At 43.5% G+C, this 27,511-nt stretch overlaps 2 long non-coding RNA genes across 3 annotated transcripts in view; one reads left to right on the plus strand and one right to left on the minus strand.

Moving 5' to 3' along the window:
• Positions 1–2,691: 2,691 nt before the first annotated feature.
• On the minus strand, positions 2,692–16,223 carry LOC132685563 (uncharacterized). 2 transcript variants are annotated; one of them, XR_013550410.2, is made up of 5 exons: positions 16,105–16,223; positions 15,508–15,796; positions 12,937–13,086; positions 5,011–5,075; positions 2,692–3,191 (listed from the first exon to the last, which is right to left on the minus strand). It is a non-coding gene; the product is annotated as an uncharacterized LOC132685563 (long non-coding RNA). The 2 variants fall into 2 exon arrangements; XR_013550409.2 differs by having other exon boundaries at positions 2,692–3,342.
• Positions 16,224–16,332: 109 nt separating this feature from the next.
• The window catches only part of LOC132685564 (uncharacterized), a 43,621-nt gene continuing 32,442 nt past the window's right edge, over positions 16,333–27,511 (plus strand). The window contains exon 1 of the long non-coding RNA XR_009613210.2: positions 16,333–16,478. This is a non-coding gene — a long non-coding RNA (uncharacterized LOC132685564). The remainder of the gene's footprint in view (positions 16,479–27,511) is intronic.

Genomic DNA, 27,511 nt, shown 5'->3' on the forward strand with positions numbered 1-27,511 from the left:
GAGGCGGGAAGACCCCAACAGCTCAGCAGTGATGCTGGACTGGCAGCTGGTGTCAGGGGCAGACTATGATGCCAGAGTTCTTCCCAGTCAGGCCTTCAGGGGTCCAGAGCTCTGCAAAGTTTAGGAAACTTCCACCTACTTCCCCTATATGTAAATCAAAGTCAACATAACACTAAGCCGTAAAATGTAAAACTTTGTGTGTGCTAAAATCAATACCCTCTTTCTGTATTTTCAGATGAAAAAAAAAAGAAAAACATGAACCTTCTTCGTCTTGCTGATGCCCCGGTTTTGCTGGTGGGTGAGCCTTTGCCTACTTACTCTGTGTAAAGGGTAAGCATTCACTCATCCCCTCTTGAGGAGGGAACACTTGGGACCTATTTTCTGGGCCCATTTTCCTGGATGTTCTAGGTTGGCAAGTAAGCTGCTTCAAGAATAGGGTTCTGGACTTCTTTCTGGTCTAGACCTGTTCTGTGTTTCTAGAACACAGTTGTCATTTAATGTGAGAAGTGAACAGTATGGTCTTATTCATACCCTGAGCCATGTGAAACAATCCATACTTATTACACCAAAAACATAAGAAAGGGCTAAGAACAATTTGAGAAGTTTAAATAAATGGCTAATGGGAACTTAGAGAATAGAGGTAATACCATTCATTAGGAGCCTGAAAGGATTTCTGGAGGAGGTTGTCTTTCGGCTTTAAGGGTGAAGGCAGGGCAGGGACCACAGAAGGAGGAGGCAGGCAGGAGCTGTGAGAAGGACCCGCCCTGGAGGGCCCAGACAGGCTGGAAAGACACCCATGGCTGTAGCGGCCGCACCGTTTGGAAAAGCGTGCGCTCGGGAGCCCTGTCACACCGATGGCAGGGGAGCCGCCTGCCCGCCTGCCTTCTGGCCTCTTGCTGCTGAGCTGTTTGAGTCAGAGATCCAGCACCGGCCTGGAAAGAGTCTCCCCTTCCTCCTGCAGTGTGCCCCACACCCAGGGGCTCCCCACAGAGCACTGCGCCAGCTGGCCAAGGAGAGGGGGATTACAGGGCAAAGAAGGGTGGGTTTGGAGAAAAGCAGCAACAGATTGATCACTGGCACAATGGCTGAGGCTGTGTATATATCTCAGAATGATGGGAAAAGTACCTTATGTTCTAGTTCAGGTGGTAAAGTGTCAGAATAAAAGTTATCTGAGGAAAATGGAGAATCTGCTTTCCAATGACCTCCTCAAGGTGTAGCCTGTCTGTACCTACAGCCCCTTGTGTGGCAGCCTCTAGGGTTTCCCCACAGGGCTTCCACCATTACAGTGTATGTTAGTTATATTCTAGACTGCTTAGTTGTAGTCTAAGTTATAGCTTATATTGCTTACATTTATATTGCTTACCTATATTTTATGTTACTTATATTATATGTTAGTTATAGTCTAGATTACTTAGTTATATCTTATATTACTTACTTTTGTCTTATATTACTTAGTTATATTCTATATTGCTTATATTCTATATTGCTTAGTTGTATTTTATATTGCTTAGTTATATTTTATATTACTTGGTTATATTTCATGTTACTTGGTTATATTTCATGTTCCATAGTTATATTTTATGTTAGTTATGTTAGTTATATCCTAGATTACTTAGTTATACCTTATATTGCTTAGTTGTATCTTATATTACTTAGTTATGTCTTATATTACTTAATTATATCTTATATTACTTAGTTATATTGTTTAGTTGTATTCTATATTGCTTAGTTATATTTTGTATTGCTTGGTTATATTTTATAATGCTTGGTTATATTTCATGTTACTTGGATAATTATATTTCACATTACATAGTTATATTTTATGTTACTTAGTTATATTATATGTTAGTTATATCCTAGATTGCCTAGTTATATCTTATATTGCTTAGTTATATTCTATCTTACTTAGTTATATTTTATATTATTCAGTTATATTTTACTGGCTTGACAAACTGCCCTTCACTTATACCAGTTAAACCCTGTTTCCGCAGACGAACATACCTGATACATTGCACCCACCAACCTGCATCTGCTCTGTTCTCACTCTGAAATCCGCACAGTATTTGGCTTATGGTCCTCATGACTTTTTATTTTAATTGAATTGGATCCAAGTGAAAAGTAGGCGATGAAAACCACAGTCTTTGCCGTCAGACCGGAGGGCAGATGCCAGAGGTGTCACTTAAGTTTGCTGTGACCCTGAGCACATTACTTAATCTTTCTTAGGCACAGCATTCCGGTCCCTGGAACGAGGATTTAAAAACCAAAGAACCTATCTGGTATGGTTTCTGTGAGGATTAAACGAGACTGCGCAGGAAACATTTAGGTTGGCACCTAGTTAGTAATTCCTCAACAAATGGCAGCTCTTATTAATAGAGGGCATTTCAAGTTTCACTGAGTCTTAAAATGAATGGAAAGGCAACAGATTTTTGGTGTGGTCTTCAAGCCCTGCTTTCCTAAATAAGATTTCAGAAAATGAAAGAGCAAAAAACACAAGGGTCTCAGCGAGAGCTGAGTTCTTGACGAGTGACTAGTAAAACTAGGAAGTTCATTCCAGAGGGGTAATAACAACAGGGAGTTTAAAAAGGAATAATCTGATAGAGTTTGCGTTTCATCAGACTGTGTTAGAGGCCGAATCTGTTTTACTGTCTCATTTATGTGACAGATGGTGTGACAACTTACTGAACTGATAAATAGTTTTCAGGTATTTAATCAGAGGGCAATCATCTTACTGTATTTCCCCTCGCCTAATTCGAAACAGATCCAGCCCTTTGTCCGGAATGTTTCCTGCATGCGTCCTGCCAGTCAGCGGGCCGGGCTGTCGCCGTCAGACTGTGTGTCTACAGCAGACTCCTGGAGAAACAGCATGCTTATGTCACGAGCCACGTCTGTCATGGCAGGATCCATGTTTCTCCTCAGGTTAATCATATCTGATGCAGGCACCAGGGCTCCCCCCCTTAAAAGCAAGGATACCAGCTTGGGAAGAGGTGCCTTGAAGATCAAAACCAGGTCTGCGGCAGTGACATATGGGTTTGTGAATCGGGAATGGCAGCATCAAATCTCTCCTGAAGCGAGGAGACAGCCGTTGGCTGGCAGAAACGGAGCATGGGGCGTTGCTGGCTCCAATGAGGGAGACACGATTTGCAAAGCGGCCATGTTCACGGGCGGTGTTCCGTGAAGTCCTGTACAGAACGCTAGAAAAATCATCGAGGAAGGAACAGGTGACGTGTGAGATACAAGCAGGTCTGTAAGTTCGGAGACAAGAGCAGAAAAGAGTTGCCTCTTCCCACCTTTCACTTTGAGGAGAGATGGTTTTGCTCTGGACGGGCTGGGTGGTTTTTGTTTCTATTAAGGATAACAAGGGAGCAGGAGCTAAGAACTGAGATTCAAACCTGGTAAGATGATGATGGTGATGATAATAATAATAATAATAATAATAATCACTATGTTCATTTAGGGACCTTAAAATAATTATTGTTTAGAGGCTCTAATAATAACAACAAAATAGTAACATATTACTTAACATTTATTGGTACTTATTATGTGCTAGTCAGTCTCTCTTAATCCATTTAATCCTCATTTAAAACCATGCTAGAACTTTTCACCACTCAATTATTCCTTGACATACTGAACGCTTATTTAGCCCGCACTCTGTGACACACGGTTCTAGCTATTTCTCACAACAATAAGAGGCAGGTGCGGTCATCCTCTTGCAGACACTCAGAGAGGGTAAGTGGTTTCCCGAAGCCATCCGGCTAGTGGCCGGCAGGAGCTTCGAATTCATATCCAGCTCATAATTTTTCCTTCATCCCAGACTACCTCTCAACCCACGCCCCCCACCCCCCAACCCGATGTTTCAGCGTATATCAGTACAGGAGCCCTTGGGGAAGTCCCCAAGCTCACTGTCCCCTCGTTTGTGTCATTATCCTTTGTGCTGAGAAGTTAAATGAGAGATGACATCAAATTCCTCAGATGACACATAAGTACATTCCACTTGAATCGTGCCCAGTGTGTTTCTCTTTATACTGGAACCTCAATAATATAGTAATCCAGTCATTCGTTTTCATCAGGATTTAAGTAACATACAGTCCACAACTACGTGTGTGGTGAACGTAGTATAGTGTTGTCAAATCAAAATGTTGTACACTTGAAACTAGTGTAACACTGTATGTCTGTACTTCACTTTTATAGACATACATATATACATACATCTGTATACACACACACACACACACAGATACACACACGCACAGCTAGATATAAAAATAGCACTAAGAATCATGGCTTTGGATCTGTTCGTGTTTCCCCAAAGCACAAGCTTTCCCTGCCTGTGGGGTCAACAAACATCTTCCTATCTAAGGGCTGAGGAATGGAAGGTACAGATAACCTAACAGGAACCATACTTAGGGAGTCTTGAATAGCCCCTATGTTACAGTCATTTCCTTTATGTCACTGGGGAAATTCAAAATAGAAGTTCATTGTGATTTCAGATATTCATCAAGGATGTGCTTATAGAAAAACCTATCTGGTATAGTAAAATTAGGATGATACAATCTTTCTGATCATTTCATGCCTGTCACTGAAATGTATTTTGTGGAAAGTCTGATGAAATCAGCCACAACTTTTTTAAAGAAACAATCCCATCTACGGTTTAGACTATGTATGTTTAGACATGTGTAACAGTGAAAGTGAATTAGAAAGTACTTGGTAAACTTTATTGTTTTCTCCCATAACTATGTCTATAAGCAAACTAAATTCAATGACCTCTTTTACTAAACTCTTCCAGAATTCTATTGGTTTCTTATTTACATCCATTCTTCTTTCATTAAATAAATGAATGTATAATCACGATTTATGGTTATACTCTGTTTTGCCTTCAGAAGGAAAATGAGGCATGTATACATTCTGATGGGAAGTGAAAAAAGAAAAATAAACCGATGAGGTGATATGTATAATAAAGAGCAAAAATGTGTAAAAAAAATTAAGGTGAAACCAAAATTAAGATTAACATACCAGTCGCATGCCATGAGGTCCTAAGTGGATGATAAAGATGGGCCATAAATTTAGTTTTGAACTTCCTGGTGGCCAAAGCAAAAAAGACATATTATCATTAGTTTATTCATTCAAGGAAAATAAACTAATCTGCTAGTATTTGCTAGGTGTCCTTGAGGGCATTATAATCTTCCAAAGATTATAATGCATTATTCAAGAGATGCACATCTTTTCCTAATGTTAAGAGCTAAGGGAAAGTCCTCTTGTGGATCCTTATAAAACAAGTCTAGTTGATTTTTCTATTGTGCAATGACAAATAATTGCAGTGAGTCGATGAAGCGGTGGTAATGATGTATACAAAGTACAGAGGGAAGGCAGGAGAAGGACATGTGAGTCAGCCTGAAGAAATGAGAGTCCTGATGACTAGTTAGCATTTAGGTCATTCTTGAGAACTGATGAATTACCCAGCAGAGCTTTCTGGTATTCCAAGCTTGCAAAGAGGACAAGTACACAGGGATGTATGCATGCCAATGAATGTTCAGGGCTTCCTAGTAGTTCAGGTTTGCATTTGTGTAAATTTTGAGCAACAGATAATGATGGATGGGGAAGCAGGAAGTCAGATCATTAAGTGCCTTGAGTGTGTCCCAAAATAAGTAAAACTTGGTTTGCTGCAAATGAGAGCTATTGAAGAGTGACAATCAGATCTGTAAGTTAGGGAGGATAGAGGGGGGAAAAAGTGCTGAGAAAGGTGGGGAAAGGTTGCCTCCTGAAAGGAAGAAAAAGGAAGTAGTGTAACAGCCGGGGTCAGAGGCGGTTATGTAGGCCTTGGCCTGTGGAGGTCAATCACAGAACAAGAATGATAAGAGTAGATCCAGGAAATATTTAGGAGCTTGGATATTCATGCACGGATTGGACTGAGAAGTCTCCACTCACACTGATGTAAACATGGGACAGTTGCATCTTTCCCAAACAGCTTCTAATTATCGACTTTCTTTTTCTCCTGAGAAGCAGACTCTGCATGACATCTTAGTATAATTTCATAATATTTTGGTCACTTGGCCTCTTAAAAAAGCTTTTTCTGCTCTTCAGAATTCTCCTCCCTCAGCACAGACAAGACTTGTGGGAAGGGGCTCCTGGTTGGTTCTTTTCATTACCACCCCTCCATTTTCCCTCCCGTCATACCCCTCAAGCCCCGACCTGCCAATGGCAGAGTGTGAGGGAGGAGGGGCGCTGGCTTCCCTGAACTGCACAAATTGCTCCTGACAGGCACACCATCCCCCTTCTCTTGGCTACTTCGTCTCAGGGCAAAGCTGTCCGCAGACAGACTTCCACCTGTCGGTCCTCTTTTGTGGGTACATTTGTTTTGTGGGTGCATCCCTTGCAGTCCTCTGACCTGGGAGATCTGGCTTGGCCATGAGCCAATTTCTCCTTACCTAAGGCTCCCATACCTCCCAGACGCCCAGCAGGAGATCTGTTCACCCCCCAGTTTTCCTGCTGAGGAGGACCCCTGACCCACGGAACGCCCCTGGCCCATGGTGGGGTGGGGTGCTGGAGCCAAAAGTGTGACGTGAGCCCCGTTGAAGAAGGGAAATGTAGAGTCACACATCCTTGCATGGGAACGCGGACTGCATCTTCGGGCTCCCTGTCTTGCCTGCCCCTTTCTTCACACCCAACGCCATTGGAGGTTCTGCCATTTTGATGGCTCAACAACTTCCAGACAAGCATTTTTCACCAGTCCCCACTCAGTGTGACATGGAAAGGGAAGGTTTTGACACCTGTCATCTTGTAGGAGAGGGACGGAAAGGGTGAATATTCTTCATAGAGAGAAGTGAGACCTGAATGGGAGGGCTACCATTCTCCAGACTCTGCCTGTCCCCAGAAGGTGAGGACCCCTTCCTCCAGGTCGTGCTTGTGCCTCTGGCTGATAAAGACCGCCAAAGCAGCTTCTCTTGTACCGGGGGAAAACTGAGGGTCTCACCGGCAGAAAGTAGACATGGTCCTCACCGTAATGCCTCGCCCTACCGATTACTTCCAGACACGGGAAGCAATGTCAATCCCTATCTCACACAGCATTTTGTTATATAACTTCTGGAAAGACTGAATGTGAATAGTAAAGAGCCATATAAAACGTCTCCAAAATTTTTTGCCCTGGGAGACTGAAGGGGTAGTGGCATAATCCACCAGGGCAAGTGACACGAAGAGATGAAGTTGAGGGCAGATGACAATGTCCTCCATTTTAGATGTGTTCAGTCTGAGGTGTTTTTGGCAGAACCAGGTGGAGGTGTTCAGACGCAAGTTGGTTCTACGTATTTGTGCCTCCAAAGGGAGAAACTTGGGCTGTAGGTACAGATTAGTAGCTCACTGGCTCGGAATTGAAGCTACAGATACTGATTTCAAAACCACAAGCTTCTCCTAAACTGGAACAAAAACTCCGTTTCTCTCCCAAATTTGAAAATTTTCATAGGATTGTAGAACTTCATGAGGGAAACACCTCAGATGTCATCTATCTGGTCCCGCTGATTATCTTTAGGTAAACAGTGCCTATCAACACTACTGTAGTTAAATGTTAGCTTGGGCATTTAATTATCTGAACAAACCCCAAACAATGTAATTGTTCTGTATTATGTTTAAAAAAAAAAAAAGCCATTCCTCATAGAGATGCATTTGTGTGGCAGTAAAGATTCTATAATGTTTGTTTCGTGTGATCAAAGCAGCAATTTTACCCTCTGATCCTAGTATCATTCCTTATGGTTTGGGAACTTAGCAATTAAGACCACAGATTATTTTCTTGGTATCCATCACTTTGATAAATCTTAGGCAGCTACATGAGTTCTTTAAAGGAAATAATAAATCTAACAAATATACCTGAGTGACCCTTTTAGACTATATTTATCCCCTGAAATCTAAAGCCTTCATTAGCTTTCTCCAAAGAGTTCTCATAGAGAGTTAGAGCATAACTTCAAATGATATTTTCCAAATTTTATGAGATCCCTTACTGGGAAAGAGTCACAGACATGTTTTTTTACTGAATGAGATTAAATTACACCAACTCTTAGAAAGAGAATGCTGCATTCCTATCGGATTATTCCCCCCCCCCCCCCCATTATATCTTTAAAACTCCCTGGGCAATTTGTCCAGATTGTTAGAAGCCTGCCCAAGTTAAGTGGAATCAAAATTTCCCCAATTTTGTTATGATCTTAATCCATAGGAAAATATTTGTCACCTAGTTAAAGCAATTCCTTTAAAAATAAAATTTTCCTTTTTTTCTAGTATCTCTCTCTCTCTCTCTTTTTTTTTTTCTTTCAAGTAGGCTCCACACCCAACATGGGGATTGAACTCACAACCCTGAAATCAGAAGTTGCCTGCTTTACCAACTGAACCAGCCAGGTGCCCCTAAAATTAATTTTCTGTACCAGTTTAAGACAAGAAGCTTTTGGCTCAAATTTGTAATTTTTAGTATTTGATGCATTGGTATAGGAACTTTCTGTAGTGCTGTGTTAAAAAATGTGAATGACCCTATAGTCAATTTTATACAACTGATCAGATTAGCATCATAATAAATTACTGAACAACCTATAGGTTTTAGAAAGGACTAAACTGAGCTGGCTCCCAGTGTAATTGCTAGCTGCCTACCATAGGATTGCCAAGCCACCATTTTAGTTACAAAGTAACTGAATTTGAGGAACTACTTAGACATTGGCTATATTTGTAAGAATGGCCTGATCACCAAATAGCGGTGCCACTGGAAGAGATTATCATAGCCATCCAGGAATTTAAAGATTGATGGATGCTATAGAACATGGGATACCTGTAAAAAGCACAAATCCCAGAATTTTGTGGGAACCATTGTGTAACGTAAATCAACTGGGGGGAAATTATAATGTCGAGTGCCATACTTTTGACTTTTGCTTACAGCATATAAAGAATTCAAATCAGATAACCTATGTTCCAGTTACTTGATATTTCACAGTAGTGCCAGATTTCAACAAGTTGTACCTTCTGCCGTGTTGACATGAAAATATTATATTCCTAAGACATGTCATAAACACAGTATCGGAGCCCTAGGTAGTAAGCATGTATACAGATAGCCTTTAAATGTACCCCCACGGATGGTGTCTCCACTACATTCAAAATGGCTATGCCATGCTTCCTTACATAGTTCCTTCCTTTTTAAATGCTGGAAGTTTCACTTGAACTTTCCTAGATGCTAGGCTTTCTTCCAGTTTTCATAAATTATACTGACCCTGCCTTCCAAAAATAATGCAGCTAAGTGTCATCAGGAAACACTAGTTGAAATAGAAAAAGCCCAGTTTTTCAAAATATCTTCAGCTTCTCTTTCTCTTGACATTTTCTGTCTCTTCCCCTACCTAGTGTTCTCTCCCAGGAAACTCTCATCATCTGATTAACAATGACCCTATGTATTTACAGAGTTTAGTTATAGTTCTTATTTATTACTACTGACAAGCCATATCATGGATAAATGCAAAAATAATGTAAAGCAAACTACATAAACCTAAAAGCATAATTTTCCACGATAGAGGATTATGGTGACATACGTGTTTCTGTGTGTGATGTATAGATATTTTCATTACCATGTGTTTGCCCTCATGAATCAAATGAAAATATTACAAACATCAGGAAGTCTTTCATCCACTTAGAAAAATAAATAACATTTTCTCTTTAAAAAATTTTGTCTTTCCCTGTTTTTAGAGAGAGAACCAGCGAGCACAAGTCAGGGAGATGTGCAAAGAGACAGACAAAGGGAGAGAATCGCAAGCAGGCTCCATGCTCGGCATGGAGTTTGACACGTGGCTTGATTCCATGACCCCGGGATTGTGACTTAAGCCGAAATCAAGAGTCGATGCTCAACTGACTGAGCCACTCAGGCGCCCCAACAATATTCACTTTTCGAGGTTCTGATATTTTGTTGTGCCTTGAGAAAAAAATGTGAGAGTCACACTGTTTAATACAGTAGCTACTGTATTTAGCACTTGGAACGTGGCCAGTGCTAGTTGATACATATACTGTAAGTATAAAATACACTCTGGGCTTCAAAGATTTAGCATGAAAAAAAAAAAGAAAAAGAATGTAAAATCATGACCTGAGCTGAAACCAAGAGTCAGACACTTAACTGATTGAGCCATCCAGGCACCCCTATTTGTGAGTTTTAAAAGCCTAAGAGCATAAACAAGATTTGGGAGAATAAGCAGTCCGAGTGATTTTGTCTTATCTCCAAAATCAGATGAAACTTTCCCAGATTAGGGGTGGGAGGGGGGGAGGAAGAAACGCAAGAGAGTGTAGATAGGATAATATCCCTGAGAAAGGACCTGTGCCCTGCATTTCATCTAGGCCATCAGCCTGGGAGTGGAGACGGGAAGTGAAAGAATTCACACACAGGGGGCCTAAATCTTACACAAATAAGGTGGCAAGAGCCCAGCGTTGTGGCTTTAAGCAGGATGACCCTGGGCTGTAAGACAGAAATGGTCAGATGGGTCACTGGGGAACATGGCCTCAGTTAGCTCCACTGTATATCCAGAGGCCCCATGGAGTCATGAGACAGAGCACCAGTCACGTTTCCTGTGCCCTTGGGAGGAGTGGGGAAATAACTGAAAGACAGCTGGACATGGAAAGGCTTATGGACAGGGATGCCCAAGTAACACTAAAGTGGACAGAGAACCAGGACCAGACAGATGAGGTGCATCTCATCAGAGGATGGACAAGCCAAGGCCAGGGTTTTCTGAGAGCTGACTGCTGTTTCAAGAGTACCTAAGGAGCACCTGGAGGGCTCAGTAGGTTAAGTGACTGACTTCCTCTCAGGTCATGATCTCCCCATTCGTGGGTTTGAGCCCCACGTCAGGCTCTGTGCTGACAGCTCAGAGCCTGGAGCCCGCTTCTGATTCTGTGTCTCCCTCTCTCTCTCCGCCCCTCCCCTGCTCATGCTCTGTCTCTCTCTTTCTCTCTCTCAAAAATAAATAAAACATTAAAAAAAAGTCCTAGAATATATATGCAACGTGGAAAGAAAAAGATAAAAAGGGAAACAAATAGAAATTAGGCTGTTTGAGCAATAGAAAGGAATGTAGATTTCTTGTATTCTTGCAATGGAATTTAATCTCATGAGGTTCCTATCCTCTGTATGATCAAAAGAGTAGCAAGGGTCTTGAACCTGCTTACAGTTCTGGATGATTTCGGAAAGTTTTGTTTGGTTGATCTTATAAGCATGCATCTTACCCAGTAACAAAAAAATAAGTCAATACATGTCACTTTGGTGTGTCTCTAGTGGCCAGTCTAGTGCCTAATGGCCAATCCTAGCGAGACCTGAGTGATCTCTCTCTCTCTCTCTCTCTCTCTCTCTCTCTCTCTCAACCACTGCCCCTCCATTTGCACCAGTGTCTGCTCTCTTTGCCCCTGTTCCACATCCAGTGCTGGTGCGTTTAATAGCCTCAACTTTTTTAAAGAATTTTTTCAATCAATCAAAAAGTTTGAAATGCTAGGACAGTGCACACTGTATTCACAGATTTAACAATTCACATTCTGCTATATTTGTTTTACATCTTTCTCTACATGAACACACACTTTTTTTTTCTGAAATGTTTGAAAATAGACTTCAGACAGCATAATTACTTTCACCCTTAAGTTCTTCAAAATGAAAGCCTTCTGTTACATCAGTGTAATAGCATTAACGTTCCTAAGAATATTAACAAAATCCTGGCTATATCTAATATTCAGTCCATATTCCGATTTCCCCACATATGCCAAGGATATATGTTTGAGCTCTTTTTTTCTCTAAAGAAGAATTCAATCTAGGCTCATACATTGTATGTGCTGTTACATCTTTTCAGTTTCTTTTAGAGAGCAGTTCCCTCTACACACCCATCTTTTTTTTATTTTTGTTTTTAGTTTTTAAAAAGTCCAAACCATTTTATCCATAAAACGTTCCACATTCCAAATCTGGTTAATTGCTTACCCGTTGTACTGTGTAATGTGTTCTTCTACCTCTTGTATTTCCTATGAATTGAAATTTAGGTCTACAGGCTTGATTAGATTCAGGGTAAACTTGTGGCAAGAATAGGTCATCAGTGACATTGTATATTTCATGTTGTTTCTCATGAGGATTGACGCAATGTCACATTGGCCCTCATTTGAGCCCTTGGTTGTTAAGGTGGTTACAATCAGATCTCTACTCTACAGACCCATTTTCCCCTCTGCAGTAAGTCAGTCATCTGGGAGGTTATTTTTCATCTTTCCTAACTCCGTCCTTCTTTCTTTCACTGTTTGGTTCCTAACCTGTTGCTCACCTCAAGGAAGTTATATTATCTCCCTGAACCTTTCCCCCCATGCATTAACTAAACACAAACATCAAGTTATTGTAAGCGTTCAGGGAGGCGCAAAGGGTGTGAAACAGTTTTGTAAACTGTGAAGTATTTTGCAATTGTGAGTTATTCTTATTCCAGTAAAGAAATGGTTTCAGATGGTGCTGTGAGTCGCCCACTCATTCAGGGAAAGCAGTGGTGTTCTGGTATCTGCTCACCAGCCAGCTCTTCAAATAGAAAAGCCCTGATGTTTAAATTTTGCCACTTTCTGCGGTGTTAATACTCCAATCCTGTCCGATTTCAAGCTACCAACTTGATGTCAACCAGGCTGCAAAATTCCAGAATATTGAACAATTGGCTCTTTCGAGCTTGAACAGCCCAGTTCCACACACCACTGAGGGGATGACAGAGGGAGGGTTGCCAGATTCAGAAAATAAAAATACAGCCAATATTTGGGACATATGTATACTAAACAAGTTTCTGTTGTATCTGAATTCAAATTTCGCCAGGTGTCCTGTATTTTATCCAGCACACCCTATGTGGTGTGTGTGCGTGTTTGTGTATGCGTGTGTGTGCGTGTGTGCACACATGTGTGAAGTATAAGTGAGGTACCTTAAAGACAGATTTCCATACTCACCCTCTCCCAACAATCTCAACCACGGAGGCTCTTCACGTATTTGGTTTATTTGCATTTTTTCCTTCCCTTCTTTTCTTCATTTTCTTTGGTTTTGTCAGAGAAATGCTACACCAGAATTTCCCCAATTTATGCTCTGCCTTAGTACAGAGTCTTCAGGACAAAAAGGAGGTTTTAAGACGAACAATTAAGAAGTTTCTCTAAGTAACAAAATGAACAATATTTTAAGATTCTAAATCATTTCAAGAAGACTTTTCTTGGACCAAACTCAATTCCAACACTTTCCAAAACATAGGTAACTAAACACAAATCAATCATCATTACTGAAAAAAATCTACAAATTAGAATTTGCTTTAGAGCACGAGTAAGAAAATGGTTAATAAACCTCTGTTAGTTACAACGGCCCCCTTACAGATAATAAACTTTAGTGGCAATTTAGGTGAAGCAGTTCCTTTCGAGATTATGCATGTGTAAAATAAGCTGAACACCTGAGTGTGTCTCCACCTGCCACACTGGGGTAGGATATCCCCTGCCCAGATATTTATGTTAAAGAATATATATGAAATTGGGGCACGTGGGTGGCTCAGGCGGTTAAGTGCCTGACTTTATTTAGCTCAGGTCATGATCTCCCCAGTCTGTGGGTTCAAGCCCCTCATTGGGCTCTGTGCTGACAGCTCAGAGTCCGTGTCTCCCTCTCTCTCTCTCTCCCCCTCCTCCACTAGTACTCGGTCTCTTTCTCTCTCAAAAATAAACATTAAAAAACACTAAAAAATATCTATGAAATATATATCATATATATAAATATCATTCATCTTCATAGGGGGGAGAATAGGAAGAAAAGGTATGTTTGTTGTTGTTTTGTGGTCTGACTGGGCTCATTCCCCCCAGGAAAACGTGCACTTGATCGTATGATTTACTAAGGCATTTGTATCCGTTTACTAGGGCCTCCTTTACAAGACACCGCAGACTGGGGGGCTTAAACGGTGGAGATAAATTTTCTCACAGCTCTGGAGGCGAGACAGCCAGGATGAGGGTGTCAGCAGGTCGGGTTTCTTCTCCTCAGCGTGTGCACGGCCTGTGTCCTGTGTGAGCTCCCATCTGGTGTCTCTTTGTGTGTCCTGATCTCTTCTTCTTCTTTTTCTCCTTTTCTTCTTTTCTCTTTTTCTCCTTTTCTTCTTTTTCTCCTTTTCTTCTTCTTCTCCTCCTCCTCCTCCTCTGCTTCTTCTCCTTCTCCTTCTTCTTCTTCTTCTTCTTCTTCTTCTTCTTCTTCTTCTTCTTCTTCTCCTCCTCCTCCTCCTCCTCCTCCTCCTCCTCCTCCTCCTCCTCCTCCTCTCCTCCTCCTCCTCTTCTCCTTCTCCTCTTTTTTTTTTTTAACGTTTTTATTTATTTTTGAGACAGAGAGAGACAGAGCATGAATGGGGGAGGGGCAGAGAGAGAGAGGGAGACACAGGATCGGAAGCAGGCTCCGGGCTCTGAGCCATCAGCCCAGAGCCCGACGCGGGGCTCGAACTCACGAACCGTGAGATCGTGACCTGGCTGAAGTTGGACGCTCAACCGACTGAGCCACCCAGGCGCCCCTCTCCTCCTTCTTTTAATGATTTATTTTTGAGAGGCAGAGTGAGACAGACCATGAGTGGGGGAGGGGCAGAAAGAGCGAGGGAGACAGCATCCGAAGCAGGCTCCAGACTCTGAGCTGTCCGCACAGAGCCCGACGTGGGGCTCGAACTCACAAACTGTGAGATCATGACCTGAAGTCGAACGCTTAACGGACGGAGCCACCCAGGTGCCCCCCCCCCCCCAATCTCTTCTTCTTACAAGGACACTCTGCTGGCCTCATTTTAACTTCATCACTTGTGCAGAGGTCCCATCTCCAAATACAGTCACATTCTGAGCTTCTGGGGGTTAGGACTTCAACGTATGAATTTTGGGGGGGGGGGTGGAGCGGGCACACAATTCAGTCCATAACAACATGCTTCCCTATAGTTACTCTAAGGAGATCACAGTTGTAAGTTTTTAATTCTTTCTTCCCAGGGAAGGAGTCAGTCAAGACACACACACAGCCCAGATGCACAAAGCCCTCCAGCCACTCCCTGCCTTGCTCAGCGTACAGGCTTCATCACCTCCTGTAAGGCTGCGCCGCACCTGCTCTCCCCAGCCTCCCCTACGCTCCCGTGGTCTCCCTGCTGCAGTGGGCACGGGCCTCCCACCTGAGGGTCTGTGCACTCGCACCCCCGCTTTGTGCAGTGCTCCTTCCGCACTCCCTCCCTCCTTCGGTTCTTCCTCCTTGAAATGTCACCTTCTCCCGAGAAGGTCCCCAACCAACCTTCTCATACATAGTCCTCCGTCCTGATCTTCCCTAATTTTTTTTTTTTTTTTCTGTAGCGTTTACCAATATACTGAATATTCTATTTGTCGATCCTATTTGCAAGAATACAATCAGTGGTCAGGAGCACCGGCCTTGGAGGCAGCGGGCGTTCGTCAGGGACGGCCACACTACCCTCCAAGGGTTGGTCTCGGGCAAGGCTCTTACCCATGCTGAGCCTCAGGCGACCGTGAGAAACTGAAATTCATTACCTTCTGAAAGGGGTGGCCAGGCGACAGCAGGCGGACTCAGATTTTGTAGTTCGGGGTTCAAATCCAGGCTGAGACAAGGGGTTGCAGCCGACTGACCAGGTCTGCTCTGGAAAGAACGGTTGGGGGGGGGGGGGAGCTGTCACAACTGCTGGCGGAGGGGCCTCTTTAGGGTCCTGGGTCACGTCATGCTTCTCTGTTTTCTTTTCGCTGCCGCTGCGCGCAGATCATCTTTGCAGCCACTTGTCACAGAAAGTGGTCACGACTTAGGTCGCCTCTGCGAATGTCAGCGCTGAAAAGAAAAAAAAAAATTGAAAATGGAAAAAACACAACTGGAAGCAATTGAGAAACCAAGAATGAATCGCCGCTGGCTTGAATCCCTGTTTGGCCACCTACTTGGTTTTGTCATTTCACCGTCCGTTTTCGCCCTGCGTTTCCAGAAGCTTCTTGGAAAGGCGTCGGAAGGGGGCGTGAAATGACCTGGCACAGCGGTGGCCCCTCATCCCCGGGCGATGCGGGCCAAGCCCCCGGGGGTCGCCCGCCCCGCCGGCCCACCCCGGACGGAGTCCCGCCGGCAGTGAGGCGCGGCCACCGACTCACCACGGGGACTCCTCACACAACCGCGAGGACGACGGGCTGTGGGGGAAGCGCCGGCCTCGCCGCCCGGGGCTCACGCCGTCGGTGACGGCGGGAGACGACACAGCGCCCCCGCGAGGAGACCCCCCCCCCCCCCCCCCCGCCCCGAGCTGTGCGCGTGCGCATCACGAGGAAGCGAGGGCGGCGCTCACGCCCGACGGGAGGAGAAGCGGGCGGCTGACCTCTGACCCGAGGAGGGTGACGTGACGTGGCGTCGGGACGCCCGACAGACCGCGGCAACCTCGGACGCGAGGGGAGCTGCCCGCGTTGCGCCTCGTGGTAGCGGCGTCGGCGGTGCCCCCTGACGGAGGCCGCTGACCTGAGCCGCGTGACTCAAGGTAGGCTGTGGTGACGGGCGCCCGGGACGTGTGCCGTGACGGAGGGAGACCCAGCAGCCCACCCCGGCTGTGGGAGACCGCGGCGGGGGTGGGTGGGAGGGGGGGGATGTGACGCGCGCCTGGGGGGCGGGGCGCCCTTCCGCTCGGAGACGGAGGCTCGGCGGAGGTGATGTCACAGGGCGGGACGTGCCGCCTTCCGGTCCAGTCCCTCCCGGCCCCCTGTGGCGAGCGCCCCCTGCCTGCTCAGAGCTTGAGGGGCTGTGTCCCTGGCGGTGGTCCCTGTCCCCTGCTGCCCAGCGCCCCCCAGCGCGCCGGGAGTGGGGCCTGCACCGCGCTCTGGGAGACCTGGGCGAGGCCACGCCTGAGTTTATAACCCAGCAAACCGCCGCCGTCTGACTTGGAGGAGCACGGATGACCGGGCCCACCCTCTGGGCGCTGGGCGTGCAGACGGCCTCCTCCCGAGGCCATCACCGCCGCCATCTGACTTGGAGGAGCACGGCTGACCTCTGGGCGCAGGGCCTGCAGACAGCCTCCTCCCGAGGCCGTCACCGCCGCCATCTGACTTGGAGGAGCACGGCTGAGGCTGACCGGGCCTACCCTCTGGGCGCAGGGCCTGCAGACAGCCTCCTCCCGAGGCCGTCACCGCCGCCGTCTGACTTGGAGGAGCACGGCTGAGGCTGACCGGGCCTACCCTCTGGGCGCAGGGCCTGCAGACAGCCTCCTCCCGAGGCCGTCACCGCCGCCGTCTGACTTGGAGGAGCACGGCTGAGGCTGACCGGGCCTACCCTCTGGGCGCAGGGCCTGCAGACAGCCTCCTCCCGAGGCCGTCACCGCCGCCGTCTGACTTGGAGGAGCATGGCTGAGGCTGACCGGGCCTACCCTCTGGGCGCAGGGCCTGCAGACAGCCTCCTCCCGAGGCCGTCACCGCCGCCGTCTGACTTGGAGGAGCACGGCTGAGGCTGACCGGGCCTACCCTCTGGGCGCAGGGCCTGCAGACAGCCTCCTCCCGAGGCCGTCACCGCCGCCGTCTGACTTGGAGGAGCACGGCTGAGGCTGACAGGGCCTACCCTCTGGGCGCAGGGCCTGCAGACAGCCTCCTCCCGAGGCTGTCACCGCCGCCGTCTGACTTGGAGGAGCACGGCTGACCTCTGGGCGCAGGGCCTGCAGACAGCCTCCTCCCGAGGCCGTCACCGCCGCCATCTGACTTGGAGGAGCATGGCTGAGGCTGACCGGGCCTACCCTCTGGGCGCAGGGCCTGCAGACAGCCTCCTCCTGAGGCCGTCACCGCCGCCGTCTGACTTGGAGGAGCACGGCTGAGGCTGACAGGGCCTACCCTCTGGGCGCAGGGCCTGCAGACAGCCTCCTCCCGAGGCCGTCACCGCCGCCGTCTGACTTGGAGGAGCACGGCTGACCTCTGGGCGCAGGGCCTGCAGACAGCCTCCTCCTGAGGCTGTTACTGTTCTGGAGACAGGCTTTCTTCCTCCCGCCTCCTCCCAGCGAGGAAGTGCCTACAATCTCACCTCTTAAATGACCTTTTAAGGCCTCGCAAACCTGAGCAAAGGAAGGGATGGAGTCAGCACTGATTTCCTAAACTGTTACTCCAAGGGGAGTAATTGCAACCTGCCTTATTTTTCTTCTAGAAAGAAGTAGTAAAGGAATCCCATAAATTGGGAAGGAGGAATACCTTCTTTCTCAAAAGGGGTGAGAACTGTAGTAAAACAGTTAAAATAGCACAAATTAAAGTTGACCGGAATCTCCTGCAAAATCAAACCAAGACAAAGGGTAGTAAATATCACTCTGAAGAAAACAACAACAACAACAACACCCTTGTCTTTCCAGCAATAACACCGATTAATAAAAATTATATCTATCAAGCAACAGTATTTGGGTTGAATTTAGTATATTTTCTTAACTTCACTCTCAAAAGGAAAACGATATTTTTTTTTCTAAACACGCTGATGCATCCTGAAAAATATAGTTAAGGTGTTACCTCAAAAGTAGGGTCACCCCAACTTGAGACCACATGAAATAGAAAGTATACTTATTTCTTAATGTTTTTAGTGTCAGTATGTAAATAGTGTCATATAAATACACAAACAGTGTCATTTCCCAACTTTGCACATGAGACTTCCCTCTGTCCCATTTTTTTCTCTCAGCTGCTCAGGTTGTGTTCAGTAGTCAGGAAAAGAAAGTAACTTTGACTTTATCCAAGGACAAGTACCATCTTCAGGCCTCCGTTGCCAAGACGTGCGTCATCGTTACGGCAGATTCCCGCCAGTCTCCTTGTCAGTTGAAAACCTTCAGAAAGTTGAATCTGCACAGGGGATGCTCACAGTGAAATCTTCCATCCAATGACTGCTTTGAGATCGGTTGTTTTGTGAGTACGCAGGGCGGTCTTTCCTCTGCATTTTGTGGACACTTAGGATTCAATTAGATCTCCACGAAACTTTAATAATCTAATCATCGCTATAATAGGGATGTTGGGAGCATGCTTTGGAATCAGAAACCTGAATGTGAGCCTTACCTCTGCCACGAATTAGCATCTTACTCGTTTGCTTTGCATCTCAGTGTGTCCATCTGTCAAGTGGGGACGTGTGAAGCATTTGCGTTTGCAGCAGTAGTGAAAAACAATAAAGTGCCAATCAGTGTTTACTGGGACAGTGGTTATGAATACTATTTTTAATATGGCGATAACCGATTTGGAGAAGTCAGAAATATTTTCAGGCCTCAGCACTTTTCACCTAACGAGGTGTAGGGGTTGGGCTAAGTTGTCAGTAATGCCCTTTAAAAGCTAATAATTCTATGATTCTAAGGCAGGGGATATAGGGTCTGAAAGGTCTGTTACGTAGTTTCTATTCAGATATTAGGATAGTGAAAGACAGGATAAAATAGGCAGAGAGGGAAAGATTAGGACCTGAGGTCCCTGGGTGGGGAAAGACATATTTTGGAACAGTTCTGGCAGTGTCTGACCACAGCAAAGTCCCTCGGTCGCAAGGTTCCTCTTAAGAATGTAATAGACCCCACCTAGCCACACTCAGCTTCCCGTGAGGAATTTGACAAAAGACCTGACTAAAAATAAATAGACCGTAAGATGTTGACCCACAGGGAATGGTATGGCCGTAGACCACCCCTCATACAATGGAAACGAGCCAATCAGGAATGGACAACCCAACACCTACAACCATCCAGCCAGTAAGGGTAGGACCTGAGAATGAACCAGGGGGAAGGGGAGGGGTTGCTGACCAGAGCCTTGTGAGATAAGGACCCTTGCCTGTGGTCACGGGCATTCACTTTCTAATGCCCCCTCTCTATAAAGAGAGCTTTCCTAGTACTCTTACTCTCTGACCTTATACTCTAATAAACTTTCACTTGCTGCTCATTTTGTGTCCACCTCTTTGTTCTTCGAAACGGCAAGACGACGAATCCTGGGTATTGAGGTCAAAAGTCCTGCAACAATATCTACGCAGAGTTCCCAACTCCCACTCTTAAAAATAATGTGTGATAGAAGTGATGTAAAATAGTGGAACGTGCGTGCGGAGGATTTCGGGAGACACGTGCTTAGCTTACACTCAAGCCAGATAGTGGCCAGCTTTGCCCTTTTCTCAAGTCACACACATGGCGTATGATCTCCATTACAGGTGCACTGGAAGATGTGCCAGCTTACCGTCTTGTGCCAGACAAAAAGTGAACAATATGATGATTTTAGCAGCTTTTGCAGACCTGTCACGGAGTTCCAGGACTCCCCGTATGCTCCAGACTTGGATATACGCTCTAGCACAGTGAGACTGCGGTCAGCACATCAGATGTTACCCATCAGGCTTAATGTACAAGACCCAATGCCAATGATCAACTTTACCCCATTCCTCCCAGGAGACCTCTGATTTCCCTCAAACTTAATAAGAGAAAAGAGACGTCCCAGAGAGTCTTTCAAAACTTGGTAGACAAAAATAACAAGGCACAAGTTATGTAACCTTCAGCAAGCTCTTAGGCTAAGTTTACAGCATTTGGTAATCTCTAATTTGCATGTGCTTTCTTTGGATTTTTAAGTCTGTCCGGTTTTGTCTGGTTTTGGAGCATCACCTTTGGAAGGACGGCAAACAATTCTTTTGAAATTTTGACAAGTGTCACCGACCCACTCGGATGGGTTGGAGCTGCACTTTTACACCTACCTTCGTTTTTCAAACAAAATGCCCGAGTGAAACCTGTAGGGATTTATGAGGAGTGAACTAAAGATTTTCTTTGTCTGTTTCCTTTGACCCAGCGTTTGAGAGCACTAAGTGATGTGGTTAGCTGTGAGTGTGGCTTGGCATCCAGAAAAATGTTTTATACTCTAAAGTGGGCAAAGTCTGCCTGTGGTATGATAGAACCCTCAGTGAAATGTATTTTGGCAACATTGTTATTTTTGCAGTGTTTAGTATTGTTTATTGTAGCCTGCTTTTTGGTGGATCTTTTATATTTATGTCTCTGTGTCCTGTGATGGCTTAAACATGTATATCTTTCTTCCTTTGAGATGGCCAAGCAGTTGTGCACTGAAGAGGTACTTCCTGGTGATTCATTCATTAATAAAATACAAAATTCTTTCGTAAACTCTTCTTGGACAAATTGATGAAACTTAAAAAACTGTTTTCCTCTGAATAAAACAACTTTTGTTTGTGATTAGATATATAGTAAAAAAAAAAAAAAACCCTCAGTATTTCATTCCATTTTAAACCAGTTTCCTTGTCCTACTCATTTTATGTGGAACAATTGAATACTCAGAGAAGTGAAATAAACTTATAGGCTTTATAGATCATTTAGTCCATTATAACTTTTCATAAAATCTTAGAATTACTTCGATCATATGAGTTTATCTGGATAAACATATATCTTTAATAGCTAAAAGTATTCTTAGAGATAGATATCATAAGACTAATTTTTCCAGACCTGTGCGTTGTTCCCTTGAAATCTAAAAGTACATTGGATGTATTGTCAACAGTATTCACAGCATCAATGTAAGTGCATTCTTGAATAAGATGTTACTTGGTGTCCATACATCGCATGGACCAGTACAAAATAAGAGCAATTTTTATCCAAAAGTTCTGCCGCTTTGGGAGTGACAAAATAATATTTTATAAATGTATTCCACATATAATTTTTTTTAAATAAACACAGATCATCTCAATAAGGTCGATATGTTTTTATTGATTCTTGTCCCATCCAAATGTTTTTGGGGAGCTTCCTGTTTCTCTGTGGGACCTCAGTGTATGGCAGATCTGTCCTGGAGGTTCTGGAAAGTTCATCATCCTCTAGATCCTCGTTTCCATGTGTCAGAACAAAATTAACCTGTCCTCTGTCTTTTTCCCTCAGTCCCTCATCCTGCTAAAGTCATTATGGGTGACATGTTATACTTTTAAATAGCACATTTTTACATATTTCTGAAGTTAATGCTTTCATGTAAGAAGTGGGCAGAAGTCTCAGACTTTTTTCAGGCCAGTTGAAAAGAGAGCTTTGAGCAGGTAAGCTAGTTTATTATTTTTTGAATCATATTCTATTATGCTGCTACTTGCCATTTACTGTGCATTGATCTACTTTGGAGAGAACTGACGTAAGTATGTGTAGAGGGTCAGATAATTTTCCAGGACTTCTTGGCCACTGTACCCAACTAATGGATGTTTGAATAAGAGAAGACACATATCACATGGAGTTTGGACTTGGCCCACATTTGTACAAGGGTGTCTCTGTTTCAGGGAGGAAAATAATGATGTATACATGGCTGGCACTTTAAAGAAACACCAGCCTGTCTAGCCAGTCATTAGTGAGGTATGCTGTTGACTCAGTGGAGGACTTCCAGGTATGCGCTGGTCTGTCCTTGAGTTAGCGGTGAATTAAGCCCTAACCTAGGCCGGGCAGTGCCCAGACAGCAAGAAGGTACTGAATGTTGTCTCTCCATATGGTCTGGTTCGTACCCAAAGTTAAAAAGAAGTGTGCAGAGGTGATTTCAGTATTTCTGAGATTTTAAGAGGATAAGGGTATATTATTATTATTTTTTTAAATTCAACTTAGTTAACATACAGCATAGTCTTGGCTTTAGGAGTAGAACCCAGTGATTCATCACTTAGGTATAACACCCAGTGCTCATCCCAGCAAGTCCCCTTCTAATGCCCATTGCCCATTTACCCCACCCCCACCCACCTCCCCTCCAGCAACCCTCAGTTTGTTCTCTATATTTAAGTCTTTTATGCTTGTCTCCCTGTCTGTTTTTATCTTATTTTTCATTCTTTTACCCTATGTTCATCTGTTTTGTTTCTTAAATTCCATGTATGAGTGAAATCATATGATACCTATCTTTTTCTGACTAATTTCGCTTAGCATAATACCTTCCAGTTCTATCCACGTTGTTGCAAATGGCAAGATTTCAAAGATCTCATTCTTTTTCATCGCCAAGTAGTATAGTAGTATTCCGGTGTGTGTGTGTGTGTGTGTGTGTGTGTGTGTGTGTGTGTGTACCACATCTTCTTTATCCATTCATCAGTTGATGGACGTTTGGACTCTTTCCACTAATTGGCTATTGTTGATAATGTGGCTATAAACATGCTTTGAATCAGCGTTTTTGTATCCTTTAGGTAAATACCTAGTAGTGCAATTGCTGGGTCGTAGGGTAGTTCTATTTTTAAACTTTTTGAGGAACCTCCATACTGTTCTCCACAGTGGCTCACAAGTTTGGATTCCCACCAACAGTACAAAAGGGTTCCTCAGGATAAGGGTGTATTCTTTTCAAAAAGCACTGAATTTGGAAACAAGTGAAACATTAAGAATGAAGAAAGCCCTACAAAGTTAGTTATTACAGATCTCACATTCTGTTTTAGGCTCCACCGCTGTGATGGTGCAAATGCATCCATGAATATTCGGGACCCTACTTTGTCTGTAGTTCTCCCCCTCCCACCTTAGAGGAGCTCTTCCCTCTTCCTGTCCTTTTCAGGCCAGTGTTCTCAGAAAGCTCATGTTCTCTTAAAATAGTTCTCATCTTAGCAGGCTGGTTGTTGAGATAAGTTGACTGTTGTCCCAGGCAAAGACCATCAAAATCTGTAGGAATGATCTCTGATTCCAGGATTGAGTCTCCAGGCCATGAACTCCTTTAAACACAATAGGCTCTCCTTAAAACACAATTTTAAACACAATAGGCTCTCCTTAAAAACGAAAGGCCTTTCTGAAGAGTTTCTCAGTTTATATTAAAAATTCAAAAACTACACTGGCAAGTACAAAAAATTCAACACGTTCCACTTTCTGCCTTCACTTTATATAATCCCACACGGCACAGTTTATCACATCATCCTTTCTTCCTTGGCCAGTGGGTCTTACTGGTTCCTGATGATAAGCCACCTTCTCCTTTTGTTCTTAATTTCCTCTGTCCTAAGCCCTTCTTGCTTCATTTAAAGCCCAGCCCAAAGGCCATAAAAGCTTTCTTGACAATCACTGCACTCAAGAAGACTTCGATTTCCAAATGTCTATGCTCCCAGGGTCTAGCCCATGAAGTTCAGTACTTGCCAATGGACGTGCTTTGTACTAATGTAATAGTACTTAACAATATGCTTTTCATATTGAAGGCACTATTTAGGTGCTAAATAAATGTTACTTAATCCCCCCAGCAATCATATGAGGCAGACTTTTTCTTTTTTAGAAAAGGAGAGGCAGAGACTGGGACCCTCCCTAGCAGTCAAAGAGCTGCCTGTGGTCTTGACCACCATGTTCCTCTGTGAAGACTGTCATCTTTCTAAGTATTATATCTTCCATAGTACTCAGCAGAGAGTTGTATGTGTGTGTGTGTGTGTGCGTGTGTATTATCACTAAATAGCGACCGATTTAATGTCAAAATTTAAAAGACCAATTATATTATACTTGGATGTACATAGTCTTACATTATTTTACAATGATGTTGATATCTGGAAGGAAATAGGAAAGAGTGACCACAGAAGGGTACTTAAATTCTTTTTTTTTTTTTTTTTTTTTTTTTTTTTAACGTTTATTTATTTTTGAGACAGAGAGAGACAGAGCATGAACGGGGGAGGGTCAGAGAGAGAGGGAGACACAGAATCTGAAACAGGCTCCAGGCTCTGAGCTGTCAGCACAGAGCCCGACGCGGGGCTCGAACTCACGGACCGCGAGATCATGACCTGAGCCGAAGCCGGACGCCCAACCGACTGAGCCACCCAGGCGCCCCTTAAATTCTTTATATCATAACATTACGTGATATCCAAGAGTTCCAGAAGAGCTGATTGGTGAGTGTTTGGATTTTGGGCACTGCTGCTTCAGCTTATGGTGATGATACAACTTTTACATTAATTTAAAATTTTTCCTGTCACCTTGGCAAGATCCCAGAATGGTGCAGAGAGGGAGACAAAAACAGAAATGATGAGAAGATAATTACATGCTCAGCCACACCAGAACAATTGCTCTAAGACCTAATATAGTGAGAAGGGTGCCATGAATCATGAATCATGAGGTAAAAGACAGCCTCCACGTTAAGTGGCTAACCACAGAAAGCTGCATGTAAACCAGTTAGCCCTTGAGAGAGACTCAGGATCTACAAATGCACAGCATGCATTTTTTTTAACCACTTACCTGGGAACAAGAGATAGTAATTGCAAAAATGGGATCACGAAAGTACTTACTCCGTGACCACATCGGGAGATGCTGGCCAAGTGCTAACTGTGCCAAGAATAAAAAATAAAAATAAACAAAGTGGGTGATTTCATATCCCAGATGAATGTCCAATTTACTGACTAACCCAAACATAATTTTCTTGACCACTGTAAGTGCAGTGGTATTTTCAGTGCTACGTTAGTAGAAAAACAAATTGACACAAAACAATATTTCTTGTTTTCTTTCATCCTTTCCTCTCTCCCACCCTACTTGTGCTCAACCTTCTGATGCTGGAAGATGTGCCTGTAGTGTAGATGTGGCCCCTTGTACGTGAGAAGGTTTTCTCCAAATCTGTTCTATATAAATAGTTTTCAGGTTGATGGTCAAAGACTTTTGTGAAATGAAAGGGACCCAAACCTTTGACTGTCCTGTATATTTTGAATGCAGTATTGAGTTTATTAGAAAGCTAAAGAATAGTGAAGTACTGATATGTTAATAAGAAAAAGAACCCAATTTACTATCATTATTGGCAAACGTAGCAATTGCTACTGTAAAATCTCCTTCCCTGCCTCCATCTTAAAAACCTCGTACAATTTATTTTATTTTATTTTATTTTATTTTATTTTATTTTATTTTATTTTTTTAATTTTTTTTTTTAATGTTTATTTTTGAGACAGGGAGAGACAGAGCATGAACGGGAGAGGGTCAGAGAGAGAGGGAGACACAGAATCTGAAACAGGCTCCAGGCTCTGAGCTGTCAGCCCAGAGCCCGACACGGGGCTCAAACTCACGGACCGCGAGATCATGACCTGAGCTGAAGTCTGACGCTTAACTGACTGAGCCGCCCACGCACCCCAAAACCTCATACAATTTAAAGGGTCAGTCACTTGATTCATACTTCCCTTTTCTTTAAAAAATATTTAAAAGTACAGTTGAATTAAATTTTTTAAATGTTTATTTTAGAGAGAGAGAGAGAGAGAGAGAGAGACAGCACGAGTGGGGGAGGGGCAGAGAGCGAGAGGGAGACACAGAATCTGAAGCAGGCTCCAGGCTCCAAGCTGTCAGTACAGAGCCTAACATGGGGCTCGAACTCAGAAACCACAAGATCATGACCTGAGCCAAAGTCGGACGCCTAACCTACTGAGCCACCCAGGCACCCCGAATTAAATTTTCTAAAGCCAAATTTTCTAAATTTTTGGTTTGACAAATGTTTACACTTGCAGTAGGCAGTTATATGTCATTTACAAATACTGATTTTAAAGGAAAGTTCCGAAGTGTTGGAAAGCTATCAATACTTGTTCTATACATTGTGAATAAAAAAGTGGGAATTATTTCAGGCAAAAGAAAAATGGGTCCATGATAAACACAGTACTGTAGTGGGCTTTATATGTGTATATATATATATATATATATATATATATATATATATATATATGTATGTGTGTGTGTGTGTGTGTATATATATATATATATGTATGTGTGTGTGTGTGTGTGTGTATATATATATATATATATATATATATATATGAAAGTGGGCTTTTATATGCCAAAATAAACACAGTATTGTAGTGAGCTTTCTAGGTTGTTTAAAACTTAACATAATTTGCCTCTTAGTATTTGTCTATAATAATGAGTTTTCTTCAGCTACTTGCTCTGTACATACATACCACTGAGCGCAGGAAGTAGGAATTAAATATATATTCTAATTGGTTCATCAACTGTAATACAGCTTCACTCTTAATTCCACTTTCATTTAGACAAAGCAGTCATTTGATTTCAAATAACTCTGCGTGGGAAAACTCCTTAGATACAATTTACCACGGGGGACAATGACAAAACACCTTATATAAATTTTTGTGTAGAAAGATCAAATTATATTTTAAGGCACTCACAAAATATTTAAAATATGATTGTGTATTTTAAGGGAATTTTTTGGGTTATTTTGGAACCATACCACAAGAGAAGTTGTTGTTGTTGTTTTTGTTTGTTTTATTTAAATTTTAGTTAGCTAGTATACAGCGCAGTGTTGGCTTCAGGAGTAGAATTCAGTGATTCATCACTTACATATGACACCCAATGCTCATCCCAGCAAGTGCCTTTCCACAAGAGAGGTTTTAAAGGCAATTAGTTTTTTGAGGGAATAAGTAAAAATAGCTAGGTTTAAAAAAATTCCATAAATACAGGTCAGCTCTTTATTAGTAGATTATTTTCATAAGGTTCATTTGTAAGTTAATAGTTTGCAAGTTAGTGCACATGTTTAGAGATAGCAAAGTTGAAGGAAATTGCTAAATTTACCACATTAGAACTAAAAAATAGTAAAAAAAAAAAAAAAAAAAAAGACATTCTTCACCACTAGAGTACTTACTTCCTAATTCATGAACTCCTTATTCTATGTAATAATGCTCCATAAATAT

This window comes from Panthera onca, chromosome D2, assembly GCF_046562875.1.
Source record: "Panthera onca isolate mPanOnc1 chromosome D2, mPanOnc1 haplotype 2, whole genome shotgun sequence".
NCBI lineage: Eukaryota > Metazoa > Chordata > Mammalia > Carnivora > Felidae > Panthera > Panthera onca.